The sequence below is a fragment of the Corvus hawaiiensis genome, chromosome 8 (assembly GCF_020740725.1).
Source record: "Corvus hawaiiensis isolate bCorHaw1 chromosome 8, bCorHaw1.pri.cur, whole genome shotgun sequence".
Lineage (NCBI taxonomy): Eukaryota > Metazoa > Chordata > Aves > Passeriformes > Corvidae > Corvus > Corvus hawaiiensis.
In genome coordinates, this window is record NC_063220.1 from 23174846 (window position 1) to 23182806 (window position 7961).

Sequence of the window (7961 nt, forward strand, 5' to 3'; positions counted from 1 at the left end):
CATAAACAAATAACGACACAAAAGGAAGGGGAAAACTATAGCTGTTAGCCAGCAAAAGCACTTAGAAAACTCATGAGTTTTAGGGTGGCTTTTAAGTGCATACAAGGAACTGCAACACCCTAGGAATATGGACAGGATTGGTTCAGTCTAAAAGAGTATAGAAAGGACTTTTTCTTAAGAACAAAGAAAGCTTCTTTCTTTCTTTGCTACTAGTGAGGCAGTTAAGAACCCCATATACTTTTTATGCCCCTCAGGGCAACTGTGTTTTATTGATAGAATGGACTCTGTGCTGTGGCTAACATCAGCCTGGCCTGCAGCTCTGAATCAGCATGCCTGGCTTTAAACCCAAACAGCAGTGCTGCAACTTGCTGCAGACTGTGACATTTACTCACATTATTATCACCAGCCAGAGAGGGGTACGGGAGGGAGGATCTGCTCTTTCTGTGCCTCTGTGCACTGTGCCCCAGAGGCAGCCACTGCCTCTGTAATGGATGCCAGCTGGCCAGGGCTGCGTGGGGAAGTTCTCCAGTGCCAGAGCACCTCCAGCTTTGGTTCTGTGTGTAGGGCTGGAATGAGGGGCCAGCGATCCCCAAGCATAGGTTTCAGGCTGAAGTAAGCTGATATTTGGAGACAAACCTCTGCAGAGCAGCCCCACTTCCTTTCTCTCATCAATATTTACCAGTTCCGTTCCATCTTCAGGGGTGTTTCCAATATGTTTTAAATATATTTTCCTTCTACAGACTGCAATTATCTGAAATGCTTCAAGAAAAATGATTTCTTTCATAAAGTGACTGGGATGACTTGAAATGCCAGAGTTTTGCTCAGAGTGATGACAGCCAGCAAGCTCGGCTGGGACTGTGCTTGGGCCATGGAGAGGGCTCAGCAAGCTCTGCAATCACTGCTTGCAGGGAGCACCAGGCTTCATTCTGAACACAAAGGCTCAGGGTTACCACTTAAACACTGAGGCTTTCTCTCTGTCGTGCCTACACATGCATATGAGCACATTCATTATTTGTATCACCAGAACTGGGATTTGGGGAGCTGAGGAAAGTGAAACTGAGGAGTTAAATCCTAATGGGGATTGCAGGGCCTCAGCTGGAAAATCTCCACAAGCTTGGAGCAATCAAATGCAGCTGAGGCCAATTTAAAACAAAACAAAACAACATCAACAAAAATCTATCTGTTCTCCTGGCAGGGGGATTTGCAGAGCTGTTGCTGAACAATAGGTCTCAGGGTATAAAAGACTTGCTCGGAAGTTACCCCCTTTTAAGCACGTTAAGGTATGTGGTGGGTAGGGTGTCTGCATGTGTGAGCAAAAGCCGGGTGTTTGCTTGAATAAGAAACCCAAAAATAAACATGTAACAGTAGAGAAGTCTTTCACTGTTTAAGCAGAGTGCCATCTGATATTTCATACAGTGGTTATTTTCTGTCCCTGCCATTAAACCTGAAGGACGAGTGAGAAAAGAACCTCTGTCTTTTTTTCCCCCCCAAAATACGTATTTTCTCTGACCAGTAAAGCGTTGCTGTTTCATATTAGGTTTGTTCAGAATGTTGAAATTCAGATTTTTTTTTTTTTTTCAAATTTGCTAATTAAACTTTCTTATAAATTTTGCAAGTATCCCAGAATTGCATTTAGTAGCTTTCTTATGAGTAGTTGCTGTATTTAGGATTTGACATTTGGTAGGTTGAAACCAGTTGTGTAAATCCATGGATGTGTGCTTTTTTTTCTATTAACTATATCTACAGAACTAGCACATTTATATAAATATTTATGGCTAAGTGCCTTTTAATCCTCAGTGCTATACTTATTTAAAGTTTGCCATTTCTGCTTGCACTACTGTCAGTAGACTGATTTGTTAGATTTATGTAAAGTGTGTAGTAAATCTTAACACTAAATTTTAACTACTCCTTTCAGCAGTTTAAAAAAGTGTCAACCTTTTTTTTTTTTGCAGGGGAGAGACTTGGATTTTTTGCATTTGCTTCGCTTTTTCTCTTCTTCCAGGTAGGATATGATAAGTCTCGAGTGATTATATTACCAATTGTATCACATCATCTTTCACTGACTTAAAATGCCCTGCATATATCTTGTGTCATTGCAGAAGAGAATTCAAATTTGAATATCATGGTAATTGTACTCTACAGAAATCTACATTCCTGATAAAATTAATATGACAATTTGTATTCTATCTCTTTCTATTTTTGCTTGTTTGCCTTTGGTTGAAGGAAAACCTCGTGCTATATTCATTCAAAGCTTTCCGAAGCTTTGTTTTTCCTTAGAAGATGTCCTAGATTTTATTCTTTAATGTTGTTCCTGATTTATTGAATGTCCATGTTTCCCTGGATAGTACCATCTTTTGAGTTATACATCATCGGAGTGACTCATTCCGATGATGTATTGCATTAATACATCATCAAAGCGCCTTGCTCTGCTGTTGCACTAATGATATGTTAGTATAATACATCATCAGAGTGAACTGCACTGATGATGTATTACTTAGATGGTGATGGCATTCTGTGAAGAAAAGGTTGAGGAGCAGGTTCAATACAGTCACAGGAGAAAAATTAGTCAATACAGAGTATAACTGTTTCTCCAGTAGTGATGCTGATGCTAAATTAGCACCATAGCCCCTGATCTGTACCCTTGCAGAAACACTGAGACATGCATTATCCCCGAAAGAGGAATGAATTCAGAACACTCAGCTAAAGGATTTTACAGATGAGAGGAGAGGTGTAACCATACATATCACTGGAAAGCTAAAGGTTATATATATAGCTATAATTACTGGCTACCGAGAGATCAGATGAATCAAACAGGGCCAAAATAAGACCAAAGTCTAGGCATGTTCAGTAGCTGCCTCTCTGGTGGAGAATGTGACACACAGGGAGATGGAGATATAAGGGCTATAAATATGCTGTCTGAATTAAAACAGCTGCCACTTAGAAACCCCCATCAGGGATATTAAAATATTCTGAGGCATGTAGGAAGGCTATGCTATAGTACTTTTTTTTTTGTAACTTTAAATTATGTACTTTTTCAGTCATGCTGTGTCACAGGCAGAACACCAGGGTCTCAGTGCTGTGTGCTCTCTCATGAGTTACAGGTGTAACAGACAAATTTCTAAGCGTGCACAGCTGATACACATAGAAATTAAAAAGTGTTAGATCTTTCAGTGTTGAAGTTGCTTTAAATTGTGTTTTTCAGTGACTGGAAGGACGAAATTGTGTATGTCCATGTATGGCTGCAAATCCTGCAAAATCAGACTTATATTATGCTGATATATTTGTAAAAGTGACATTTTATATGCCACACGTAATTTCTTTTACTTGTACTTATCTTTCTCTTGGATTGATCTCGGGAAGGAGGTTCCAGAGCAGCTACCTTCTGAGTTCACTTTCCAGGAAGGTGGAGGTGAAAATAGTGTTAAAATGAAACCTGTCAAGCTTGTAGAGAAGAGAGAGATGGTATTATTCCCAGATTTATTTATTTAATACAAGGCAGGGGCTGTGACATACAGGTTTCTATACAAGAACAAAACATAATAAAAGGGTTGTGGCATGGTGTTCATGTCCCCACAGACCTTGCTTTCCCACCTTCTCTCTCATTCTGTTAACTCCTAATTCCCTTCATTTTTTTCAGCTGTTTCACAGCTAGTGCAAGGTGCACTTCATGCTCCACCATTGTACGTGCCCCTGCATTCCTGCCCTGCACCTGCACAGCCTGGGTGGGCTTTTCTCTGGGATGTGAGGGAGCATGCCAGGCTATGGCTCCGGGCACCCTTTGCAGGACGGTCTGTGCACAGCTTGCTGCTGTTCTCCTTGTCCCAGAACTGTACTTTGGCTGGACTGGCAACTCCCAGTCTGGGTAACTTTCATCTCTGAAACGGGGGGAGAAATTCCTTTGTAATCATAGATTCCCCTCTACCATCACACAGGTGATTCCCACACTCAGCATTGCCATCATAGTCTCCTTGATGCCAGACCAAAAAAAAAAAAAACCCCAAAAAGCAGCTAACACTGTTTTGTGCACCCAGTCAGTTTGAAGAGCAGTGATGAGATGAGGGTAGTGCCACTGAGGTGCAGCAGTGTCAGGCTGTGCCTCCTGGCAGCAGGAAGGGCACACTCTTGGCTGTCTCAGCAGCCTCCTTACAAAACTCTGGGAGGATTCCTACTCTTGGCTGTTTCATGCTCTCTTATATAAGCTTCCAAACCAGTCCCTCTTCCATTGCTCTCCTGATTGTCCATCTTGTACAACTTGCAGAAAGACAGAGTGAGAGTGGTTTAAGATACGCTTTTGTTCTCTCTCTGTGTCTTTTCCTTTTATTCCCCCTTTGCTTTTCTTCTATTCCATTTGTTTCCCCCTTCCATTCCAGCTCTTCCTTTGTAGAGATGATTGCTTTAAACTTGAATTATGTGGTCAAGATACACTTTAGATATAAATTAGCTTTGAAAATAAAACATATTGTACCTGTTCTTAAAAAATCACAATGCTTTGTGGCAATATTCCCAAGATATTTATCAATGCTGCAAGTAATTGTTTCTCATTATTTTCAAATATTGCTAGACTCTGCTCTATGGAACTGAAATCGCACTGTCAAGCTTTTATTTGGAAATGAATACTTCAGAGCTACTCAATATTTCTATCACTATTGCAGGTATTTTCATAACAGCTCTCTCTTGTGATCCTTTAGTGTCTCTTTATAAGAAACAGAAAATTAGACAAGATTTTAAAAAGAAAATCAGGAAATTAGTGAACTTATTTTTTGTGCATGCATTTCTGATACTACTTTTAGAAAAAATAAATGTGATGCTGTTCAAATAAATGCAGAAGAAACATTCTAAAACTTATTTTTTCAGTAATACTTTCAGCATTCAGATTTAGTATCTGATTTGCCATTTTCCATTTGTGGATTGGCACTAAAGTCAGATGATATTGCAAACATTAAGGCTTATGTAGAAAATTGCAGATGTCATGAAAAGTAACCAGGTTCCCCCTAGATATGTATAAAATATTACTTCCGTATCCTAATTAGTGGTAATGACTTTTAATAATGCAAGAACTAGGATGTACCTTTTGGGTCTGGACAAACTAAGCCGTAGTTTTTAATGTGGCTCATACATGTGTTTTGTTTCAACTAAGACAATCTGCCATAACACAGGACAAAACAAGATGTTCTAATTTTCTATAAATAAAGCTTGCTTTGGGTAAGATAGAAACTGCCAATTGCAGAAATACACACGTTGTTCGTAATTTATAAACAATAAACACTTCTTTTGGCAGGCTTCCACGCAGTTCCTTTCTGCTCGAGGTCTAAACTGTGAATGAGAAATGATGTGAAAGTTACAAATGGAATGGCTGAGGGACCTGGCAGCGTTTGAAGTGATACTGGTGCCAATCCAAATCCATGCTAGAGTCCGTTAGGATAGGCCAGTTCAAAGATGTAATACAACTTACTGGAAGTGGCTATATCAATGAAATGTCAAGTGAAATATATATAGTACTCTAACTGCCATGTGGTAATGACAGAATATTGCTGAGGCTTTTCTCATTCCTGCCTTTCATATTATGGTGGAGATGCAGATAAGCAGTTACTTGTGCATCTGGATTTCAAATGGTTGAAACTTCGGTTAACTTTATATTTATAAGGGTGATGTTGGATAAAATGAACCTTTTTGGGGAAAAGTGTGGAGAGATTTGGCATCAGACGAGCCATAACTGGCAAATTGTTGAATACTCATTGCTTTGAACATGAAAATGGCCCTTTTGTATCAATTTGCTTTCCATCTCCGGTCTCCTCTGCCATGCCTTATTACAGCTGTGGCTTGGGATCACCTCTGGCGTTGTTTTCTTCTTCTCCTCCTCTCCCGATCAGCACGAAGCGGGTACACTACTTAAATGGGTGCTCCAGGCTGACTCATGTCACGTGAACATCATGCTCAGGCTTTTTATGTGAGCAATGGACTGGTTTTATTGTGCCAGTAATCCAAACACTTATTTCTTCCCACTTCTTCAGGGTGGGAAGGTGCTAAAACTTCAGGCTTTTCTAATTGTCTGAAATCAGTCAGATTTGGGTGGGAAAACCTTCTTTTTAAAATGTTTATACTTCTGTCGAGTGGTCAGCAGGTTACTGCTCTTATAGTAATCTACACTGTTAGAGCTCTGCTCTAACAGGAACCAGTGTTTTCAGATTTTCCTGAGCTGGTTGGGATTAAGCAGGCTCTAGCATTTCCTTCCCTAGTCCAAGAGTTATCCTAGATAAATTTCCTACAGCCCACTGCTACAACACAGTGACCTGTTTTTTTGACACTTCACAAAACATGTTTGTCTCATCAGAAAACACTGTTTAGTGAAGTTTATATATTTAGTTAATTCCTTTGAAGTGTTGATTTTCAGTGAATTAAGAATCTGAACATTATTTCTGTTCACTTGCGGTTTACCATCTCTACGCAGAACCAGTGCCCTTTTCCGATGCAGTGTCTGCTACTCTTCCACATCTGTAACTTAACCTCCTCTTGCTGTATAATTTATATACTGAAATTGTAATTCTCCATTGATCCAAAATCAAAAAGCCCATTGATTTCTGTCATTCTGCTTTTTCAGAAATGGTTTGTTACGCTGACTACAGGCCTGCGCTGAAGCTCACTGAAGTCAATGGATGTCTTTCAGCTAACTCTTAACAAGCACTGGGTCAAACTCTAAAATGCAGCTCTTTCTACTAAAAAAAAACAACAGCAGGACTTTTTCAGATCATCAGTAGAGGAGTGTTGTAGGCAGAAGACCAAATCTGTGTGCATGCGTGCATTCTCCCTCAGGGATGTTCCCTTAGAATTGCAGACAGCAGAATAATAAATCAATTATCTGATTAAAACAAAAATAATTAATATGCAATTATGACAGATGTCAGGCCAATTAATATGTAAATATTCATAAACTACCTGACAAATTGCACATATGCAAGAAGAAATCTTTAAATATGAACACCCCACTGTGTTTGTTGAACATAAGGGCAGGATGTTTCTAATTTGGCTCGGGAAAATAGCAACATGTATTTCAAAATAATTTTGTTTTCGTTTATCAAATACACATTCCCAAGAGTGAACAATGAGCTGTGATCTGTATAAACAAATAAAGTCTTTATGTGTCTCAGCACTCCAAAACTTAAAATGTTTGCTTAAAATTGGCAGAACTAATATCAATCCAAGTCATTCAAGCTATGATAACATTAAAAAGAATGTATACTTGTTAAGAAGCTGCAGTTCTTCACCAAGCTATCAGGTTTAACTAATTAATGACTCCTTAATAATTAACGTGGGTTAATTGGTATATCCCCATCAATCATTAATTTTTTGATTCATTGGTCACTTTGTCAATTCAATGCATGTTAACCATCCACAACCAGATTTACACTTCAGCCACTTTTAAGGTAACCTACACAAATTAATTTCTTTTCTGGGTTAATTATTAGTTAATTCCCTTGGTAATTATTCACTAGTTTAATTATGTTTTACCTTGCATTCATTATCTAGTCTTCAGTTAATAATTGTATAAACTATTTTCTCTGTTAATTTTTAACTAGACATCCCTTATTAACCATTAAATAACCCCATCACTAGCATATATGTTCCCAGCTTTAGTTTACCCGTGTATGGATTTCATCACCATGTGGCAGTAAATCACCCCTGCATTTGACAACTTTGTTAAATTTAATAGGCCAATGTCTGAGCTGGACTAAATTGTGTCTCTTTTACTAAGGCCCAACCTGCTGTCAGAATGAAAGTGCTACTCATGAGTGGGTCATACTCATTTTTTGATCAAAACACGGACATAGTCATTTCTATGACTCTTTATTTCTTTGAGACATCCAAGACTGAAGGTTTCCCCAGCTTTGTCATAGTTGCAAAGGAGACTTCAGACCTCTGGCTAGTAAGTTGAAAAAGAGGATTTTTTTTTTTTTCAGAGATAA

The 7961-nt window shown here is 38.8% G+C and overlaps 1 long non-coding RNA gene across 1 annotated transcript; it reads left to right on the forward strand.

Moving 5' to 3' along the window:
* Positions 1-1194: 1194 nt before the first annotated feature.
* On the forward strand, positions 1195-7761 carry LOC125329765. Its single transcript, XR_007205268.1, has 4 exons — positions 1195-1280; positions 1953-2002; positions 4562-4652; positions 6599-7761. It is a non-coding gene; the product is annotated as an uncharacterized LOC125329765 (long non-coding RNA).
* Positions 7762-7961: the final 200 nt, after the last annotated feature.